This window comes from Adiantum capillus-veneris, chromosome 4 (genome assembly GCF_014529385.1).
Source record: "Adiantum capillus-veneris isolate H3 chromosome 4, ASM1452938v2, whole genome shotgun sequence".
NCBI classification, from domain to species: Eukaryota; Viridiplantae; Streptophyta; class Polypodiopsida; order Polypodiales; family Pteridaceae; genus Adiantum; species Adiantum capillus-veneris.
In genome coordinates this window covers 9,410,728-9,433,756 of record NC_140934.1, presented here as the reverse complement: position 1 = coordinate 9,433,756, position 23,029 = coordinate 9,410,728, and positions in this window count along the sequence as shown.

Here is a 23,029-nt window from a genome sequence, read left to right as displayed (position 1 = left end):
CGCAATGCGCTTTGATTGTGCAGGGTAGAGGGCAGAGGAAAGAGAGAGAGGACGAGAATCCAGCGACTTGCGAGTGAGTAGGGGCCAGGGCACCGAGGAGAATCATATAGGTTCAGATGTGTGTGTGTGTGTGTGTGTGTGTGTTTCGTTTTTGCTAGTGCCAAAAGTGTGTGTGTGTGTGTGTGTGTTGTCTTGCATGAGCACCAATCCAGGCCAGGCAGGGTCCGCAGGGCATCGTGGGTGTGTGTGTGTGTGTGTGTGTGTTTTACAAGCCTCTAGAAAGCGGTGGAGAGTGTGATGACCTGCAACGTTTCAGGTTGTTTGTTCTCAACAAGTCGACGCAGGCCCCTTGCAATTTATGGGAGAATCACTAGCATAGCCGCAACTGTAGATTGGTGTAAGATGGTGACAATGGATGAGGCCCGCGCCCTCGAAGATGAGTACAAGGTGATGGGAAGATATGGGCCTTGACGTGCAGGGCTGCAGGCGCTGGGCACAACCGGTTGAAAATTTCTCAAAGTATATGTTCATTGAATGCGGTCAAGGTGGGACCAGCCAATAGATGCAGCATTAAGGGCTACCGCAAATGATGTATGTGTGTGTATGTGTGTTTTGAGCACCCTCGCAGTCAAGGCAGGCACGCGGTAGCTCTAATAGCACACAAAGAAACGGCCCATGTGTGTCACTTTGTGAAAAACTGTGTGTGTGTATATTTGGAAACAAATCATTTTGCATGCTTCTCCAGGTTTGAAGCGGCGTGTGTGAGGCCACAATCAACAACGCTAAAACAAAGGGGGATGGTTGTTGGGCCACGATTGCAAGACAAAGCTGGTGTGAGTTGGAGTCTACCCAAGCGACTAAAATGGGGGGAACAACTTGCTTGGCGGGCAAGTTCGATGGGGTAATGTATGCCCTCTCCTTTTTTTTTGAAATTTCCCCTTGGGGCTTGTTCCCATGGCAAAAGGTGTGAAACAAGGGAAACAAAACATTGTGTGTGTGTATTGGTGTTTGAGGACAATGTATAAGCTATGATCTTTTGTGCCTAATTCCTTAGTTTTGGAAGCACTAATACACTCACACCTCTCAAATTTTTGGAATATAGTTCAACACACCATTGACCATGATACATAAAAGCTCAAAAGTTCCTCATTTCTTTCAATTTTCCCATTGAAAAATTACACATGCAAATATTTTCATTGAAAAACTGAATCCCAATCGTAATTATTGCAATTAATCCAAACTTACCCAAATCAATTAGGCTTTGTGAAGTCACACACACTTGATTAAGATCACCCGTAGGAACATTGTAGAATTACCATGTTCAAGAACTTTGGTCAACTGTTTCAATGGTGTTATACTCAAATCCTCCTCAATTGTATACCAATAAAGTCCTTCAATTCAAAAAAATTGATGAGACAAATATCTCTCTAGGTCTATTAATGATTAGCGATAAACACCAATCATTCATTCTTACTTTGGGTGTCCAATGATTTTGAATAGGCACTAGTCAAATTAATCCATAATTGCCATGTTCATCAAATTGATCAATCATTAGCATGGCTATACACTAAAACATCTTCGCAATTGAACATCAATTGAGTGATCTCTCTCAATCCTCAAAGCCAATTTTGTGACACACACATGCAATTTTTTCCAATTCATCATCATAATTGGTAAAAAATACCAAATTGGATTGTACATGCCATTGATTGGCACACACACCCAAATTTAAGCCAACACACACACTTGAATTTTTTGCCAATTTTTTCCCTCTTTGGTGCATTACACATACACTGTTTTTTATGCACACACATGAATTTTTTTTGCAAATCAAGCTTAATCTTGACACAAACATCATTCATTAGTCAAAATTGACCATCAATTTCATTCCAAAACAATCAAATTAGCTGCAAAGTGTAGGTCAATTGATTTACACACCTAATTTTAGCTATAATAAATTAGCAACACATTGGAATCAAATTAATCACCCAAAAATTGAATGGAGTAGGTCAATGCACTTACAATCGATTGCATCCAAGTTAATCTTTGCTCCATGCGACGATTCCATCATGCACACACATGTGTGTGCACCATCAAATCGGCTCCAAAATTGACCATTTTGGGCCAATAATCAAACACTCAAATCATCAAATTAGGCATACATTAGCACAATTAACTTGATAAGAGTGATGATTCCACCTCTTATAAGGAGATTAATCATACATTACACATCAAATGTTAGCGGTTAGGCTAGCAAAATTAGTCAAAATAGCATGGAATTAGTACAATTAGCATGGAAATGAAACGAAATTAGCAAGGTTTAGTATGAAATTAGTGAAGTTGGGGGTGGAATTGGGGGTTTGGAGTATTAATAACTCAACAATTAGCTTCAATTTCTTGCACTACATCATCAAATCAAACCAAAATTGAGTTACACACACTCAAAACCAATGAAATTAGTAGTGAAATTACTCTATTCTAAACATCCTATACTCACTAGCTTAGGTTATTGATCCCCGACAGCGACGCAAAATGTAGGGAGACATTGTAGAAATGACCTAATCGCAACCCACACAAAAAATTATCAATCCATGGATCGACAACCCGTGACTAACTCTAATCATACTCTAATCACTAATCAATCAACTCCTACACACATCAAGCCCACCAAAGTCCGACTTGCCAATCTTATGGAGTCACAAGAACACAGTCAATACAAGCATCCATGATCAAAGCACACACTAATTGCATTGAAGTTGGCTTTCCCAATCATCATCACATGCCAACCAAGGTACTCTAATCACATCACATGCAAGTGGAATTGAGCTCAAGGCTCTTAAACCTTCATACACTTAAGCACACAATTAGGCACAAACTCTAATGACATGACCAAGAGTGCACACACACTACACTAATCAAGAGAATTAGAGAAGTCATCAACTAATTGAAATACTTATGGAAGAAGAGAGTTAAGATCAAAGAAATAATTAATTACCTCTCTCAAATCTAGAATAATGAGAGTGTAAAACTACTTCATGACATAATAAAATGTAGAGAAGATAAGACTAATGAGTAAAATAGGGATTAGATTAATCAAGAAGAGCTTACTCTAATTACAAAGGATTACCTCTAGCCTCTTAAGCATGGGCATTAATCTCAAGGCTAGGCCATCCATAGAGTAAACACGAGAGAGAGAGAGAGAGAGAGAGAGAGAGAGAGAGAGAGAGAGAGAGAGAGAGAGAGAGCTCTCAAAAGTGGATCCTCAAGAGTGGATACTAAAAAATGAAGCCTCCTTGCATAAAAGCTTCCTTTTAAAGGCTTTCACCACAATCCCTTCTACTATGGGTTTAAGTTTGATCCCTCTAGCTAGCATATACAACTTTGGAACTCCCAATGAGCCTCAGATATTATACAAAGTGAGTGGGAAATATTGTGCACATCCATAGCATATCTCCCGCTTGATGCACAATCGATGTAGCATGTGTTAGCCGCTGCTAACACTTGGTGTGGCAATGGGAGGAGAAGGTGGATAACCCTTGCTTGGTGTGGCAACGGGAGGTGGTAGGGGAGGAGAGAGGAGGTTTCTTGCTGTAGCAATGGAGATGGTGTACAGAGAGAGTGTTGGAGTAGAGGGTGAGTATGATGGTTGTAACCAAGTAGGGGTTGGAAAAGGGGTTCTAGAGAGAGAAAATCACTTTCTTCCTGAGGACTAGTTTTGGGGGGGCTTTGGATAATAATTAAAATGATGTTTTAAAAGTTTTTTGAAGAAAAATAAAATTTAGGGTATTTTGGTTCACGTTTTGACTTTTAGAGGTCAAAAAATGATTTTTTTATCATTAAATAGATTTAGGGAGGTTTTAAGAAGATAAGATTTGAGTTTTGGAAATTTTCAAAAAATTTAAAATTTTGGGATTTTTTCAAAATTGGATAAAAAAGGAGGGAAGTTGGAGGTTCCATATGGCCCACCACACTCCCCTCCCCCCACCTTCTCAGTAGGTAAGAGGCTATTAAGAAGTGTAGGACTACTTTGTACCCCTACTTTTTTGAGGGCATACAGTGTGTCCACCACCGTCTTCTCATTGGCTGGCCTCTAATTAACCTTAATCCCAAAGGGTCCCTAGAGGGTTCATATTTTTCTTGATGGATAATGCTTACTGCTCCAAATGGCAGTTCTTTTACACTTGTTGATGCACTTTATGTACCTGGGATCAAGAAGAATCTTTTATATGTATCTGCACTTGCTAGACTTAGTCTTGTAGTCAAATTTGTGGATGACAGATATACTGTACATGATCTCAGTTTTGGTGATGAAATTGTTGCATCTGGAATTTTATGTTGTGGGCTATATAAGCTCACTTTGTATGACAAGTGTGGGCAAAATTTTACAAGTGCAGTTGGGGATTCAAAGGCTATTTCAGATGCAAAACTTTGCATGCACGTTTTGGTCATCTGAAATTTGCCAGTTTTTTGCTGCGTTTGCAAAAATCTGATATGGTTTCTTCCTTGCCGCCTCTTAAAGCACCTGTCAAACATGTTTGTGAAGATAGTATTTTGGGTAAGATGTAGCGTTCGAAGTTTCCAAAGGATGGTTCAGTTAGGGCCACATACAGGTTGCAGCTTGTGCATAGTGATGTTTGTGGGCCCATGCAAACTCCATCCTTGAGTAATTACCTTTACTTTGTTACTTTCATTGCTAATTACTCCAAGCATGCATGGGTATTTCCGCTTAAAGCGAATGCTGAAGTATATATGTGCTTCAAACAATTTTTGGTTATGGCCGAAAATGTCTCGAAATTTACTATGGACACCCTCCATTCCGATCGGGGGGGGGGGGGAGTATATGTCTCATGAATTTAATGCATTTTTGGCTAGTCATGGGATAAAACACCAATGTACAGTGCCTTACACGCCTCAACAAATTGGTGTTGCTGAGAGGCAAAACAGGTCACTTACAAAAATGGCACAATGTATGGTCAAAAGTCAAGCTTTGCCGCATTCTCTTTCGCTTGAGGCCATCATGCGTGCCACCTATGTACTAAACAGGCGTCCTATGAAAGATTTGCAGTCTATTACTCCATATGAAGCATGGCATGATAGAAAGCCTCTCCTCGTGCTTGGTATGAGAAGGCTGACACTCATTTGGTCAAACGAAGCTTTCGTAACAATCCAACAGAAAGCACATTGTATGTAAAGCATGAGGGTGATGTACTTCTCATTGTGATTCTTTATGAAGATGATTTGTTGATTAATGGACCAAATGAGAGACATATTGTTGAATTTAAGGCTGATTTGAATGCTACTTTCAAGATGAAAGATTTGGGGTTGTTGCATCATTACTTGGGTATACAATTTAAGCAGTGTGATGGTGGTATTACCTTGTGTCAGAAAAGTTACATAGAGACATTGCTATGTAGATTTGGACTTGAGAATTGCCATCCTATTATCACTCCCATGGAAACAGGTTTGAAATTGAGTCTTCATGATGCTGGTGATCCTGCAAATGTCACTCTTTGGATGCCTCATTTATGTATTCAACACAAGGCCGGATATTCAGTTTGCAGTCTCACAGGTCAACAGATTTATGCGTAGCCCAGGTTCTAAGCATTGGCAGGCTATCAAAAGGATTTTCCTCTACCTAAGTGGCACTTTACATCTTGTCTTGTGGGATCATTACCGCCAGATTTAGATGCTTTTTTGGACTCAGATTGGGCTGGTTGTTTTGACACGCGAGTGTCCATAAGTGGTTGAGCAAGAAGCAACCTATTGTGGTCACTTCTAGTTGTGAGGCTAAGTACAAGGCAGTCTTTAGAGCTACGGTTGAGTGTGTATGGCGCAGACACCTTATGGTTGATTTGGATGTTGGATAGGACATTGCCAACACTATCTACACTGACAATCAGAGTGCATTGGTAGTTGCAAGGAGCCCAATTTTTTATGCTCACACAAAGCACATTGAGGTGCATTACCATTATGTCAAGGAGAGACTCTCAACCAAAGAGATCATCTTGGCTTATGTGCCAACACATGACAACCTTGTAGATCTTTTCACAAAGGCATTGTCTTGTGAGAATTTTGAAGCTTCCACAAAGCTTTGGGCTTACTCCCCTTTGTGGATTGATCATGTCCTTAGGGCATCGCACTTCCCTTTACTCATGTGCCAGCTCTCATTCACCACATCACTCCAGGGGGGATTTGTTACCATATACATTTGGTAGTGATGTGTGAAAACACACTTAGGACCGCCGCGGTATTTTTTCCCTCACTAGGAGGTTTTTCACCCCGTGCATTGTATATACACCCATCATTCTAGGGCTATCTATCTTTCCATTGCACACTAAGTAATACACTTTTGTGCCTTGAGCTTCCTTTGTCTTCTCCAAGTTGTGTGTGTTTTCCTGCAACTCTAATTCCAACACAAAGGTAACATTAGAGCATATCAAGGTGTTTAAGGGTTATACAAATTGGTGAGTGAGTATTTCCAAATAACAAAATAATCAAGCAAGTCCCTTTAAAATTTGAAAAAGTACAAGAGGGTTTTCCAATGCTTTGCTCTCGCTCTCATCACCACAAAGATCATTGTCATCAAAGTCATCTATGATGAGTAACACAGAGCACACTTGAACACTACGTACAGGATCAAGAGCCCAAGACCCTCATCCTTTTCTTTGAGAGGCTCTCCTAATTGCAGGACTACACCAAATTTTTCAAAAAATTAAACAACCCTTTAAATCACTGCACAATCACTACCAACATTCGTATTTTACACAATTCCATTTATCATGTAATCAATACACTCATTGTAATCAACACGCCCATTCTATGTTGAAAGGCAAGCATGAGGTAAAGTCTAGCTATGAGCAAACCGTGATAACAAAATAACTTCATATCTTCATTCTTATGAGGAGATACGAAAGATGAAGTTGCATTATCATAGCAACAAAAACATTTGAAATTAGGACACCTTTATGTCACAAATAAAATAATCTTAATCACACAATGCAACTACACAACATTGTTGAGCTAGTGATTTTTTAATCATGAAGAACTAATCAATTTCAAAATTCTACTAAATATTGAAGAATCTATATCTACAATATCGTTATAAAAGAAAATTTAAGTTTTTCCTTCCTTCCATTACCTCTATCTTCAAACTCACTAATTTAGCTAACGGAAATGGCCATGTTTTTCCTTCCTTCCATTGCCTCTATCTTCAAACTCACTTTACCTAACAACAATGGCCATGTTCAATGTGATTACCAATTTCTAGCTATTTGGGGGACTCTAAAAATCTTTCAAACCAGAGATAATGTAATTGAAATGGCCTATAAACTTTGAGAATAGCGGAATTAAGAGAATTAGAGTGAGCATTTTTGTGAGATTACTTTGAGAACATAGAGGGTGAACTTAATTGATTGTAGAAACATAAAGATAGTACTTAGCTAAATTGGCATGAACAATAATTTTTCAAGAGAGAGAGAGTATTAGAGAACATGACAATAGTTGAGGACCGGATTTACTTGGAGCCGGTCCCCCCTCCAAAAGGCGTTTGTATTATAGATTCTCCCATCAAGAGAGACTTGATAAAATACAATCTTTGTGTTCATTGTGACCTAGGTGATGCAATGAAGATGGAAAGCTTCATGCATCACAAGCATAACATAAACTTTGCAAAAATCATTAACTATCCCAAGCCTCAGTCCCAAGGCCTCAAACACCTTCGAAGGTGGAGAGAGCTAGCAGGGAATGGGGGTAGGGAAGAGGAAGAAGAATCATCCATAGGAAAAAGAAATAGTTCCTCACTTATCATCACTCTTCTTGCTTAGCATGTCATAATTGCATAGTAATGAAGATGTAGAAGATGGCCAGCTTAAGCATTCAAGCATGTCTCTTTGTTGGATTTGCATTCCATAGCCAAGAGTCTTAGTGTAGGCTCTCAACTTCTCAACAAGCTTGGAGAAGGAGATAGAGCTCTTACACTTTGCACTTTAGATAATGAGAGTATGTGTGTGTGTGTGTGTGTGTGTGTGTGTGGGAGATTATACCCCCTCTCATGCTTGGTCCACACCTCTCTCTCTCTCTCTCTCTCTCTCTCTCTCTCTCTCTCGTATTATTTAATTATATCATTTGGACATGTGTCCTCTTTTTCCTCTTTGAGAGAAAGAGATTAATTATTTATTTTTATGCATCTAAATTCTCATTGGACCCCTTTAAATCCTATCCAATAGGATTCAAGCACATCATGAGGGCCACATGTGGAGGATTTTGGACATGTGTCTTTTATGCTTCTTAAGTCATTTGGTTTGAATTGAACACTTCAAGCACTTGGTCAATTAGGCATGAAAACTATTTATGCCTCTTGAGAGTTTATCTTTGAATTGAACACTTCAAGAACCTTAGTCATTTAAGCATAAAAATCACCTCAAGCTTTGGGCAAGGTTCCCACAAACACTTTAGGCACTTTAGTTAGCAAGTTGACAAGCACCTCATGCTTGGGTAGGATTCCCACCTCAAGGTCATCCCTAGCTTGCCTAAGAACAAAGGACTTTTTAACACTAAATTTGGAGGTCTTTAGTGAAGCTAACCCTAAGGTCTTTAAGCTCCATTAGGTAGCATTTCTCTTTAACATACCATATCTCATTTGGACCCCTTTAACCTTGACCCCGTGTTGAGACAGGTCCATAAGCACATGTCTATATTCTAACCCTTGTTCCCATTTATTCTCCCACATTAAATGATCAGTTTAATATGAGAAAATCATTTGGGTTGGTTGGATATTAGATTTTATGACATTACCTCTCTCTTGAAATCATAGTCGTCCTCAACTATGAGGTAGAAGAGATAAAGTCTTAGTCGTTAGTCTATGTTTCTTAGCAGGTAGAGGATCCTTTCCACCCTACGATATCATTCCAAATTGGATGACTAGTCCATTTGGTTCTTGCGAGACATAGTTGCCGCAAGAATGTCTGCTCTTTAGTCCATATCATACTCCCAAAGTAGAGTGATAAATTCTACTTGGTGTTTGAGTGATGTCGTCATCACAAACATGATTCTAAGTATGCATACTATTTAAATTTGTGCACAAAAGAGGATTAGTCTTATAAGACAAAAAAATTATTCATTTAGAAAGCATTTCCATTTGCTTACTCTAGTGGAGCATTGTAAGCATTGACGAGGTTCATACTATCCTTAAGATGTATTCCTTGCATCCATCTAGCATCTTCAAAAGGATAATTTTTGAACTTAATAAGATATCGTCGGATAATCTTACCATGTTGTAGTACCTTGTCTTCATGCCGAAGGATAGCTTGGGGTTGTAGTACCTCTTCTTGGTGTTTGATTTCTGAAGGGTCTTCAATAATTGGTTCTCTTGGTGGCTCTCCTTTGTAGGGCTTAAGTAGGCTCACATGAAAAGCATTGTGTATGATTCAATGGTTGGGCAACTTGAGTTGATAAGCCATGTCATTGATTGGCTACAAGATTTGAAAAGGACCATAGTATCTTTTTGCTAATTTAGCATAATACTTTTGATGGCCCGTAGGATTTTTGCCCGTTATTTGCCTAAATCGAGCCTTGGGAAACTTAAGTAAGACCCAATCATTTTCTTTGAACGTTAAGGCCCTTTTGTACTTGTGAGAAGCAGCTTTTTGCCTTTGTTGAGAGATGGATATAGCCTCCTTAACCTTTTGAAAAGATTCTTGTAGGCCATGGCTATACTCATCAACAACAAAGATCTTCCCATGTACTTTAAGTAGCAAGGGACTTTTAGGTCTTCGCTCTATGATGTCAAAATGTGCTTTTCATGTAGTAGTATGGATATTATTATTGTACGCATACCCTACAAGGGGTAAGTACTTCTCCCATTGTGATCGTTGATCTACTTCTGTAACATAAGTCTTTAGTAGATTGAGTATTGTAAGATTGGCTATCTCACTTTGGCCATCCGTTTGTGGCTTGTAGGCCGAAGAGAAATTCAATCGTGTACCTAGATTTTCAAAGAGACCTTTCCAGACATTATTGATCATTCTAGGATCTCTATCTGAGACGATGGATATTGGTAATCCATGGTGTTTGAAAATTTGAGATATGAAGATGGGTGTCATTTGGTGTACCTTAATAGTCTTTTTGACAGGAATAAAGTGTGTTTGCTTGCTAAACATGTCGACTATTGTCCATATTCCCATGGATAGACTTGGGTGATCCAAAGATAAAATCCATGGATATATTCTTTCATTGTGAATTAGGGATTGGCAATGGCTGGAGTAATCTAGGTTTCTCTTCTCTATTATACTTAGTCTTTTGGCATACCACACATTTTGAAACATACTCTTGTATGTCCACTTCATGGTAGGCCAATAGAAGTATGTCTCTACTTCTCGAAGAGTAGGTTGAATGCCTCTATGCCCTGCATAGGGAGGAGCATGGGATTCATACATGACTTTCTCATGAAGGGAGTGGGTAACACATAGCCATCCTGCAAGGTGAATGGTTCCTCTTTCTTCAACAAAGCAAGGTCTGACATTACATCTTTAAAGTCAAGTTTAGTAGCATACTCATCTATCATAGAAGATAGATCATTGTGAGTTTCTATAGACACCGCATTGACTTTTGGTCATGAAAGTGCATCGGCCACTTGATTGTGCTTACCAACAATGTGAGCAATATGAAAATAAAATTGCAAAAGAAAATTTGCCCACCTCATTTTTTTCTTGGAAATCTTGGTTTGCGTCATAAAGTACTTGAGACTTTGGTGGTATGTTCCTAAAATGAATGGAGTCTCCAATAAATAGTGCTTCCATGTGTCTAGGGCATGTAGAACCGCTAAAAGCTCTTTCTCATAAATGCCCAAGACCCGTTCATCTGAATTGAGCCTTCGGCTCTCATATGCTATGGCATGCCCTTCTTGAAGCAAGACTGCTCCAAGGCAACCACCACAAGCATCACATTGGAGCTCAAATGGCTTTGAGAGATTTAGAAGCATGAGCATTGGTTGAGAGGTAAGCTTCTCTTTAAGCTTGTCAAAAGCATTTTGCTCCTTAGCATTCCATGAATACTTAACGTTTTTCTTTGTTAAGTCATGTAATGGTCCTGCTATTTGAGAAATTTTTTCTATGAAAAGCGTCTATAGTATGCACACATACCAATAAAGCTTCTTAGCTCATGCAGATTCCTTGGATTAGGCCATGCTTTTATTACCTCTAACTTTGATGGATCCATATGGATACCATCTTGAGAAATAATATGAACTAAGTATGAAATCTCTTGAAGGAAAAATGCGCTTTTCTTTTAGTTGAGAAAAAGATGTTCTCCCTGAATGCTTGAAAAAACACTTGGAGATGTTGTTTGTGTTCCTCCAAGGACTTGGAGTAGATGATGATATCATCAAAGAACACTCCAGAGAACTTGCGGTAGGGTCTAAATATTTTCTCCATCAAAGGATTGAATGTGGCTGGTGCATGTGTCAAGTCAAAAGGTATGACTAGATATTCATAAAGACCAAACATTGTACAAAACGCAATCTTTAGGATATCTTCATCCACTATCCTTATTTCATGATAGCCACTTTTAAGGTCAATCCTACTAAAGTAGGTAGAGCTTTGTAGCTTATCAAACAGATCTTTTACCCGAGGCACGAGAAAGCTGTTTTAGATAGTGATATGGTTTAGTGCTCGATAATCCGCACACATATGGTATGTACCATCTATCTTTTGCACTAAAAGGACTGAAGAACAAAAGGAAGAGGATCTAGGCCTCACCATACCTTTATCTACCAATTCTTGTACTTGCCTCACGATCTCCTCTTGTTGAGCTTGGGAAACTCGATAAGGAGGCTTGTGTTAGGAAATATGATGTAGCTAAATAGATATTTGAGTAGATTGCTTAATGGAGAGAGTTAGATTTCACACACAAGAGATTATATAGTAGAGAGAGAGAGAGAGAGTACACACGATATACGTGGTTCACCCAATGTGGGCTACGTCCACGGGAAAGAAGCCACTCAATGGCTTTAGTACTTCAAAACAAGAAGAGGTTACAAAGGGATTATACCCTTAATAGAGCTCCCACTTAGCTTCACTCTCACCACCTCACACCCACCCTGTTGCATCAACTTCACACTCTCAAATGTGTGTAGAAATGGCCTCCTTTTATAGGCCAAAACGGTTGCCCACTCCCATGAGAGGCAACCATGTATAGCAGCCCTTCTGTAGATAAGTCCAAATCGGACACTCCAATCTGCCCATGTGTGGCTGCCCTTGAGAAGACAACTCCGCTTTTGAATTCGGCCACCCGCCATTGAATTCTAACCAACCGGCCCACCGGCCAACCGACCGATCGTTTTCCAACCACCGTCGGGCCATAGTATTCCGGAGAAAAGGAATATTTTAGCGAAGAAAATTTTGGTTTCTAGCGAGTGATTTTATTTTCCAATGAGTTATTTTTCTTCACGCACGATGGCTTCTCCTCATAATGGGGGCCTTACAAATTGCATTTTTTACACAAAAAATTACAAGGGGTAAATCAGGCTCCATACTTAGCAATCTCCCACTTGGAGACTGATCTCCAAACCAATCCTGTGACTGCTTTCCATCCTGGCTTCTTATCCTTGAATGCCAATTGAAGATGAGCAAAATCTCAACTTCTCCTTGTTGACCACCTTTGTAAACATGCCTGCAAGATTTTCACTTTTATGCACCTTTCCTAGCTTTAGCTGTCCCTCTTCCAAAAGAGTGCATATAAAGTGATATCTCACCTCAATGTGCTTTGTCCTTGAACAAAAAGCTGAGTTCTTCACAAGATGGATAGCACTTTGGCTATCACTGTACAAGACACAATTGTCTTGTTTGAATCCAACCTCTTCTAAGAATCTATGAAGCCACATAATTTCTATGCTTGCCTCCATCATTGCTACATACTCTGCTTCCGTGGTAGAAAGTGAGACCACTTTCTGCAGCTTTGAAGCCCAACTTACTAATGTGCCTCCAACCGTGAATACATAGCCAGTAGTGCTCCTTCGAGTATCTTTGTCACCTGCCATATCTGCATCAGCATACCCTTCTAGAAAATTATCAGCTCCTCCAAAATACAAAGCATTTGTTGTTGTCCCTTTTAGATACCTAAGTATCCACTTCATAGCTTGCCAGTGCTCTTTACCTGGGTTGTCCATGAACCTACTCACAACTCCCAATGCATGTGCAATCTCTGGCCTTGTCTAGACCATAGCATACATTACAGAGCCTACCGCTGTAGCATATGGAACTTTAGACATATAGGCTATCTCCTCTTGTGTCTTTGGACACTATCCTTGGTTAGTTTAAAGTGACCAGCCAAAGATGTAGAAACTGGTTTTGCATTTTGCATTGCGAACCTTTCTAGTACCTTCTTGATGTAATCTTCTTGAGATAGCTTTATTGTCTTCTTCGTCCTAACCCTTGTTATTTGCATACCAAGTATCCTCTTTGCAGCACCTAAATCTTTCACTGAAAAGGATTTAGACAGCTCCTCTTTTAGGTCTTTGATGTTCTGCATGTTAGCACTTGCAATCAACATACAACATTAGGATGATGAACTTCCCATCTCTCAAATTCTTCGTGCAGACGCAGTGATCCGAGTTGCATCTTGTGAATCCATGATCCAACATCCATCGATCAAACTTCAAGTACCATTGTCTTGATGCTTGCTTTAAACCATACAATCTCTTCTTTAATATGCAAACCATTTTCTCCTTACCTTTTACTTCATACCCCTTTCATTGAAGCATGTAAATTTCCTCCTCTAAGTCACCATGAGGGAATGTCGTATTTACATCCATTTTCTCAAGATTTTTCAATAATGAGCATCCACAAGGCTTAAGACAAGCCTAATTGAGTTCATTTTTACAATAGGAGAAAATATTTCATTGAAGTCAATACCTTTCTTTTGAGAAAACCCTTTTAAATACCACAAGCCTAGACTTGTACCTTTTCTTCCCACCTTCTTCTTCCTTCACCTTGTACACCCCTTTGTTTTGAAGTGTCCGCTTACCTTAAGGAAACTCAATCAACTCCCATGTTTGGTTGCGATGTAGTCAGTCCATGCTCTTCGTCCATTACTCTTTGGATTCGTGTTGCATAGCTTCTTCGTATGATTCCGGCTCTCCAGAATCTGAGATCAAGAGATGGTTGAAGCAAGGAATGGAGGTCTACTTGCTCTTGTAGATCTTCGGGGAATAGGTTGAGGCTCCTCATTTGGTTGACGTTGTTGCACGTTGTCACCGTTTGCAGTCCTTGAGTCTTCACAGTCCTCAAGCTCCATGTACTCATCACCTGTTTCTTTTGTTTGTGTTCTTTCCAAGTAATCTTTGTACATATTTTGTTCATTAAAAATTACATCCCTACTCCTTAAGATTTTACTATCTTCAGGATTCCATAGGCGATACCCAAAGTCACCTTCTCCATAGCCAATGAAGAAACACTTTTTGGACTTTGCATCTAGCTTTGATCTTAGGCTTCTATCTATGTGCATGAAAGCCTCACACCCAAACACTTTGAAAAATGCATAATTCACTGGTTTACCTGTCCATGCCTCTTCTAGAACTCCCCCATCCAATGCCGTTGAGCGTGATCGGTTGACTAAGTACACAGACATACTTACAGCTTCCGCCCAAAGCTCAAGCGGTAGGTCTGCATGTAGCACCATGCTTCGTGCTCGCTCCATGATTGTGTGTACATCCTTTTCGAAATCCCATTTTGTTGAGGTGTCCTTGGGGTTTTTGTTTGCCTCTGAATGCCATTTCTAGCACAAAATCTTTCAAAAGCCTGGCTGCAATTTTCGCCTCCATTGTCGAATCTGAGGCATTTAACCGTGGTACCCGTTTCATTCTCCGCAAAAGGCTTTCCACCTTTGAAATATGGAAAATACATCGGACTTATTCTTCATGACATAAACCCATGTTTTTCTAATCGCATCGTATATGAATGTTACATAGTACAATGAGCCACCAAGTGATGGTGTACTTGCAGGACCCCAAATATCAGAATGAACCAACTCAACTTTTTTATTTTTTCTTTCATTTCCTGATTTTTGAAAGTTTACCCTCTTTTGTTTACCATAAACACAATCTTCACAGAACTCTAAGTCCACTTCTTTCAAACCTGGTAGAAGCTTCTTTGTTTGAAGGATTTGCATTCCTTTGGCACTCATATGTCCAAGCCGATAGTGCCACACCACACTGTCAACTTTTGTAGTTGCTGCACAAGCTGAAGGTTGCGTGTTGATAGTAAACAAGTAAAGTGTACCGACCTTTTCTCCCTTGGCAACCACCAAAGATCCCTTTGAGATCTTCCACCGTTTGTTTCCGAATGCAATGTTGTGACCTTCATCGTCCAATTGTCCTGCAGAGATCAAATTTATGCGAAGAGAAGGAATGCCTAACATCTTTAAGCTTCCATTCATTTTCGTTAGCAGTTTTGATAGAAATTGTACCTTTTTCGACAATCTCACAAGATTGATCATCTCCCCAAGTATACATACCCAAAATTACCTTTGGTGTAATCTTGAAAATGTTGCTTGTGTGGTGTCGCATGGAATGAAGCCCCGGAATCTACTATCTAGGAATTAGACACATTGTCTAATGAGAGAATAGAGCATCTTGCTCTAATTTACCTACCACATTGGCCTCCAATGTTGGCTTGTTGTCTTGAGAGTCTATCTCCTTTTTCTTATTGGACCAGCAATCCTTCTTGACGTGGCCCTTCTTGCCGCAGTTTCAACTTTCAAGAACAGACTTTGTGTGTGACCTGTGTAAGGAAATATGCCGTAACTAAATAGATATTTGACTAGATTACTTAATGGAGAGAGATCGATTTCACACACAAGAGGTTATAGAGTAGAGAGAGAGAGAGAGAAAAAGAGAGTAAACACGATATACGTGGTTCACCCAATGTGGGCTACGTCCACGGGAAAGCAGCCACTCAATGGCTTTAGTAGTTCAAAACAAGAAGTAGTTTACAAAGGGATTATACCCTTAATAGAGCTCCCACCTTGCTTCACTCTCACCACCTCACACCCACCTTGTTGCATCAACTTCAAACTATATTATGTGTGTAGAAATGGCCTCCTTTTATAGGCAAAAAGGGTTGCCCTCTCTCATGAGAGGCAGCCATGTGTAGCCGCCCTTGTGTAGATAAGTCCAAATCGGACCCTCCAATCCGCCCATGTGTGGCCTCCCTTGAGAAGACAAGTCTACTTTTGAATTCGACCACCGGCCATTGAATTCGGCCACCGGCCACCGGGTATTGACTTTCGACCACCGGCCACCGGCCAACCGACTGGTTGTCTTCCGACCACTTTTCGACCGACGTCTGGCCATAATATTCTGGCGAAGGTTTGCCAATGAATTTTGGCCGTGAAAATTTTGGTTTTTGGCGAGTGATTTATATTTTGGTGAGTGATTTTCCTTCACACATGATGGCTTCTTCTCATAATGTGGGCCTTACAAATGTGCGTAGTTACCACAAAAAATTACAAGGGGTAAATCAGGCTCCATACTTAACAATCTCCCACTTGGAGACTGATCTCCAAACCAAAGTTGTGACTGCTTTCCATCCTGGCTTCTTATCCTTGAATGCCGATTGAAGATGAAAAAAATCTCAACTTCTCCTTGTTGACCACCTTTGTAAACATGTCTGCAGGATTTTCACTTGTATGCACCTTTCCTAGCTTTAGTTGTCCCTCTTCCAAAAGAGTGCGTATGAAGTGATATCTCACCTCAATGTGCTTTGTCCTTGAATGAAAGGCTGAGTCCTTTGCAAGATGGATAGCGCTTTGGCTATCACTGTACAAAACACAATTGTCTTATTTGAATCCAACCTCTTCTAAGAATCTGTGAAGCCACATAATTTCTTTGCTTGTCTCCGTCATTGCTACATACTCTGCTTTCATGGTGGAAAGTGAGACCACTTTCTGCAGCTTTGAAGCCCAGCTTACTGTTGTCCCTCCAATTGTGAAGACATAGCCCGTAGTGCTCCTTCGAGTATCTTTGTCACCTGCCATATCTGCATCAACAGACCCTTCTAGAAAAATATCAGTTCCTCCAAAATACAAAGCATTTGTTGTTGTCCCTTTTAGATACCTAAGTATCCACTTCACAGCCTGTCAATGCTCTTTACCTGGGTTGTCCATGAACCTACTCACAACTCCCACTGCATGTGCAATGTCTGGCCTTGTCCAGACCATAGCATACATTAGAGAACCTATCGCTGCAGCATATGGAACTTTAGACATATAGGCTATCTCCTCTTGTGTCTTTGGACACATAAACTTTGTTAGTTTAAAGTGACCAGCCAAAGGTGTAGAAACTGGTTTTGCATTTTGCATTGCAAACCTTTATAGTACCTTCTTGATGAAATCCTCTTGAGATAGCTTTATTGTCTTCTTCGTCCTGTCCCTTGATATTTTCATACCAAGTATCCTCTTTGCAGCACCTAAATATTTCATTGAAAAAGATTTAGACAACTCTTCTTTGATGTCCTGCATGTTAACACTTGCAATCAACACGTCATCAACATACAACATTAGGATGATGAATTTCCCATCTCCCAAATTCTTCGTCTAGACGCAGTGATCCGAGTTGCATCTTGTGAATCCATGATCCAACATATTCCATCGATCAAACTTCAAGTACCATTGTCTTTATTCTTGTTTTAAACCATACAAGCTCTTCTTTAATCTGCAAACCATTTTCTCCTTACCTTTTACTTCATACCCCTTTCGTTGAAGCGTGTAGATTTCCTTCCCTAAGTCACCGTGAGGGAATGCCGTATTTACATCCATTTGCTCAAGATTTAGATAATGAGCAGCCACAAGGCTTAAGAGAAGCCTAATTGAGTTCATAATATTTCATTGAAGTCAATACCTTTCTTTTGAGAAAACCCTTTTACCACAAGCCTAGACTTATACCTTTCCTTCCCACCTTCTTCTTCCTTTCCCTTGTACACCCATTTGTTTTGAAGTGTCCGCTTACCTTTAGGCAACTCAATCAACTCCCATGTTTGGTTGCGATGTAGTGAGTCCATCTTCTCTTGCATGCTCTTCGTCCATTCTTCTTTGGATTCGTGTTTCATAGCTTCTTCGTATGATTCCGGCTCTCCAGAATCTGAGATCAAGAGATGGTTGAAGGAAGGAACAAAAAAAATGGAGATCTACTTGCTCTTGTAGATCTTCGGGGAATAGGTTGAGGCTCCTCATTTGGTTGACGTTGTTGCACATTATCACCGTTTGCAGTCCTTGAGTCTTCACCGTCCTCAAGCTCCATGTACTTATCACTTGTTTCTTTTGTTTGTTTTCTTTCCAAGTAATCTTTGTACATATTTTTTTCATTAAAAATTACATCCCTACTCCTTAAGATTTTACCATCTTCAGGATTCCATAGGCGATACCCAAAGTCACCTTCTCCATAGCCAATGAAGAAACACTTTTTGGACTTTGCATCTAGCTTTGATCTTAGGCTTCTATCTATGTGCATGAAAGCCTCACACCCAAACACTTTGAAAAATGCATAATTCACTAGTTTACCTGTCCATGCCTCTTTTAGAACTCCCCCATCCAATGCCGTTGAGCGTGACCGGTTGATTAACTACACAGACGTACTTAAAACTTCCGCCCAAAGCTCAAGCAGTAGGCCTGCATGTAGCCGCATGCTTCATGCTCGCTCCATGATTGTCCTGTTCATCGTTTCTAAAATCCCATTTTGTTGAGGTGTCCTTTGCCTCCGAATGCCATTGCTAGCACAAAAGCTTTCAAAAGCTTGGCTCCAATATTCGCCTCCATTGTCGGATCTGAGGCATTTAACCTTGGTACCCGTTTCATTCTCCACAAAGGCTTTCCACCTTTGAAATATGGAAAATACATCGGACTTATTCTTCATGACATAAACCCATGTTTTTCTAATCACATCCTCTATGAATGTTACATATTACAATGAGCCACCAAGTGATGGTGTACTTGCAGGACCCCAAACATCAGAATGAACCAACTCAAGTTTTTTATTTTTTCTTTCATTTCTTGTTTTTTGAAATTTTACCCTCTTTTGTTTACCATAAACACAATCTTCGCAGAACTCTAAGTCCACTTCTTTCAAACCTGGCAGAAGCTTCTTTGTTTGAAGGATTTGCATTCCTTTGGAACTCATATGCCCAAGCCGGTAGTGCCACACCGCACTGTCAACTTCTGTAGTTGCTGCACAAGCTGAAGGTTGCATGCTCATAGTACAAAAGTAAAGTGACCGACCTTTTCTTCCTTGGTAGCCACCAAAGATCCCTTTGAGATCTTCCACCGTTTGTTTCCGAATGCAATGTTGTGACCTTCATCGTCCAATTGTCCTGCAGAGATCAAATTTATGCGAAGAGAAGGAATGCCTAACATCTTTAAGCTTCCATTCATTTTCGTTAGCAGTTTTGATAGAAACTGTACCTTTGTCAACAATCTCACAAGCTTCATCATCTCCCAAGTATACATACCCAAAATTACCTTTGGTGTAATCTTGAAAATGTTGCTTGTGTGGTGTCGCATGGAATGAAGCCCCAGAATCTACTATCCAGGAATTAGACACATTGTCTAATGAGAGAATTAGAGAAATTTGCTCTACTTTAACTGCCACATTGGCCTCCGATGTTGGCTTGTTGTCTTGAGACTCAGTCTCCTTCTTCTTCTTCTTCTTGGACCAGCAATCCTTCTTGACGTGGCCCTTCTTGCCGCAGTTCCAACATTCAAGAACTAACTTTGTGCGTGACTTGGCCCGTCTTGAGCGATCACGACCCTTTCGGTTTTTGAACCTCTCCTTAGGCCTTCCTCTTGTTTCCACTTATAGTGCAGCACTTGATGATTCTCCTGTGCTTCTCGTATGCATTTCCTTGCTTAGGAGAACATCCACAACATCATCAAACTTAAGAGTGTTTGTGCCAGAGATAGAATTACTTACAGCCATCACAAGGCTGTCCCAACTATCCGATAGAGATGATAGTATAAGGAGAGCTCGCACTTCATCATCGAAATTGATTTTCACCGATCAAAGTTCACTTATGTTTGTGTTAAAGTCATTTAGGTGTTCTGCAGTTGAACCATTCTCTGCCATCTTTAGATTGAACAAGCACTTCATAGGAAATACCTTATTGGATACCGATGGTTTCACGTAGAAGTCGTCAAGTGACTTCATCAAGTCCTCCGTGGTCTTCATCTCTGAAACATTGAAGGCCACCGTTGACGCCAAGCTTAACCGTATTGTTCCGAGTGCCTTTCGATCAAGGACAATCCATGCTTCATCTACCATTGTTGCGGGCTTCTTCGCAAGACTGCCTAGTGGCACATAGAGGTCCTTCTAGTAGAGATAGTCTTCAATCTGCATCTTTCAATGTTGGTAGTTTTTGCCGTTGAACTTCTCAATCTTGAGCTTCCCTTCCTCTGCCATAACTCCCACTCAATTCAAGGAATCCTTTCCTTGAGATAACTTAGCTACGAGCAAACCTTGCTCTGATACCAGTTGTTAGGAAATATGACGTAGCTAAATAGATATTTGACTAGATTACTTAATGGAGAGAGATAGATTTCACACACAAGAGATTATAGAGTAGAGAGAGAGAGAGAGAGAGAGAGAGGGAGAGAGTACACACGATATTCATGGTTCAGCCAATGTGGGCTACATCCACGAGAAAGCAGCCACTCAATGGCTTTAGTACTTCAAAACAAGAAGTAGTTTACAAAGTGATTATACCCTTAATAGAGCTCCCGCCTGGCTTCACTCTCACCACCTCACACTCACCTTATTGCATCAACTTCACACTGTATTATGTGTGTAGAAATGGCCTCCTTTTATAGGCCAAAAGGGCTGCCCTCTCTCATGAGAGGCAGCCATGTGTAGCCTCCCTTGTGTACATAAGTCCAAATCGGACCCTCCAATCTGCCCATGTGTGGCCGCCCTTGAGAAGACAAGTCCACTTTTGAATTCGGCCACCAGCCACCGGCTATTGACTTCCAACCACCGGCCACCGTCCATTGACTACCGGCACCACCAGCCAACTGACCAGTTGTTTTCCAACCACTTTCCGGCCCCATTGTCCGGCCATAATATTCTGGCAAAAAGGAATATTTCGACGAAGGGGAAAAAAATAGCCCCTAAAGTTTACTCATGAATTTTGGCTTCCAGCGAGTGATTTTCCTTCACACACGACGGCTTCTCCTCATAATGGGGGCCTTACAAATGTGCATTTTTACCACAGAAAATTACAAGGGGTAAATCAGGTTCCATACTTAAGAACTTGCCCCGCCTTGAGCGATCACTACCCTTTTGATTTTTGAACCTCTCCTTAGGCCTTCCTCTTGTTTCCACTGACAGTGCAGCACTTGGTGATTCTCCTGTGCTTCTCCTTTGTATTTCCTTGCTTAGGAGAACACCCACAACATCATCAAACATAAGAGTATTTGTGCCAGAAATAGAATTACTTACAGCCATCACAAGGCTGTCCCAACTATCTGGAAGAGATGATAGTATAAGGAGAGCTCGCACTTCGTCATCGAAATTGATTTTCACCAATCTAAGTGGACTTATGTTTGTGTTAAAGTCATTTAGGTGTTCTTCAACTGAGCCATTCTCTGCCATCTTTAGATTGAACAAGCGCTTCATAAGAAATACCTTATTGGATGCCAATGGTTTCTTGTAGAAGTCATCAAGTGACTTCATCAAGTCCTCCGTGGTCTTCATCTCCGAAACATTGAAGGCCACCGTTGACGCCAAGCTTAACCGGATTGCTCCTAGTGCCTTTCGATCAAGGACAGTCCATGCTTCATCTGCCATTGTTGCAGGCCTCTTCGCAAGACCGCCTAGTGGCCAATAGAGGTCCTTCTGATAGAGATAGTCTTCAATCTCCATCTTCCAATGTTGGTAGTTTTTGCCGTTGAACTTCTCAATCTTGAGCTTCCCTTCCTCCACCATAACTCCCACTCAATTCAAGGAATCCTTTCCTTGAGATAATTTAGCTACGAGAAAACCTTGCTCTCATACCAGTTGTTAGGAACTATGACGTAGCTAAATAGATATTTGAGTAGATTACTTAATGGAGAGAGATAGATTTCACACACAAGAGATTATATATTAGAGAGAGAGAGAGAGTGCACACGATATACGTGGTTCACCCAATGTGGGCTACGTCCACAAGAAAGCAGCCACTCAATGGCTTTAGTACTTCAAAACAAGAAGAGGTTACAAAGGGATTATACCCTTAATAGAGCTCCCACCTTACTTCACTCTCACCACCTTGAATCCTTTCCTTGAGATAATTTAGCTACGAGCAAACCTTGCTCTGATACCAGTTGTTAGGAAATATAAAGTAGCTAAATAGATATTTGAGTAGATTACTTAATGGAGAGAGATAGATTTCACACACAAGAGATTATATAGTAGAGAGAGAGAGAGAGAGTATACACGATATACGTGGTTCAGCCAATGTGGGCTATGTCCACGGGAAAGCATTCACTCAATGGCTTTAGTACTTCAAAACAAGAAGTAGGTTACAAAGGGATTATACCCTTAATAGAGCTCCTGCCTTCCTTCACTCTCACCACCTCACACCCACCTTGTTGAATCAACTTCACACTATATTATGTGTGTAGAAATGGCCTCCTTTTATATGCCAAAAGGGCTGCCCTCTCTCATGAGAGGCAGCCATGTGTAGCCGCCCTTGTGTAGATAAGTCCAAATCAAACCCTCCAATCCGCCCATGTGTGGCCGCCCTTGAGAAGACAAGTCCGTTTTTGAATTCGGCCATCGGCCAACCGACCGGTCGTTTTCCGACCACTTTTCGGCCCGCTGGCCGGCCATAATATTTCGGCAAAAAGGAATATTCCGACGAAGAAAATTTTGGTTTCCGGCGAGTGATTTTATTTTTCGGCGAGTTGTTTTTCTTCACGTACGATGGCTTCTCCTCATAATGGGGGCCTTACAAATGTGCGTTTTTTACACAGAAAATTACAAGGGGTAAATCAGGCTCCATACTTAACAACT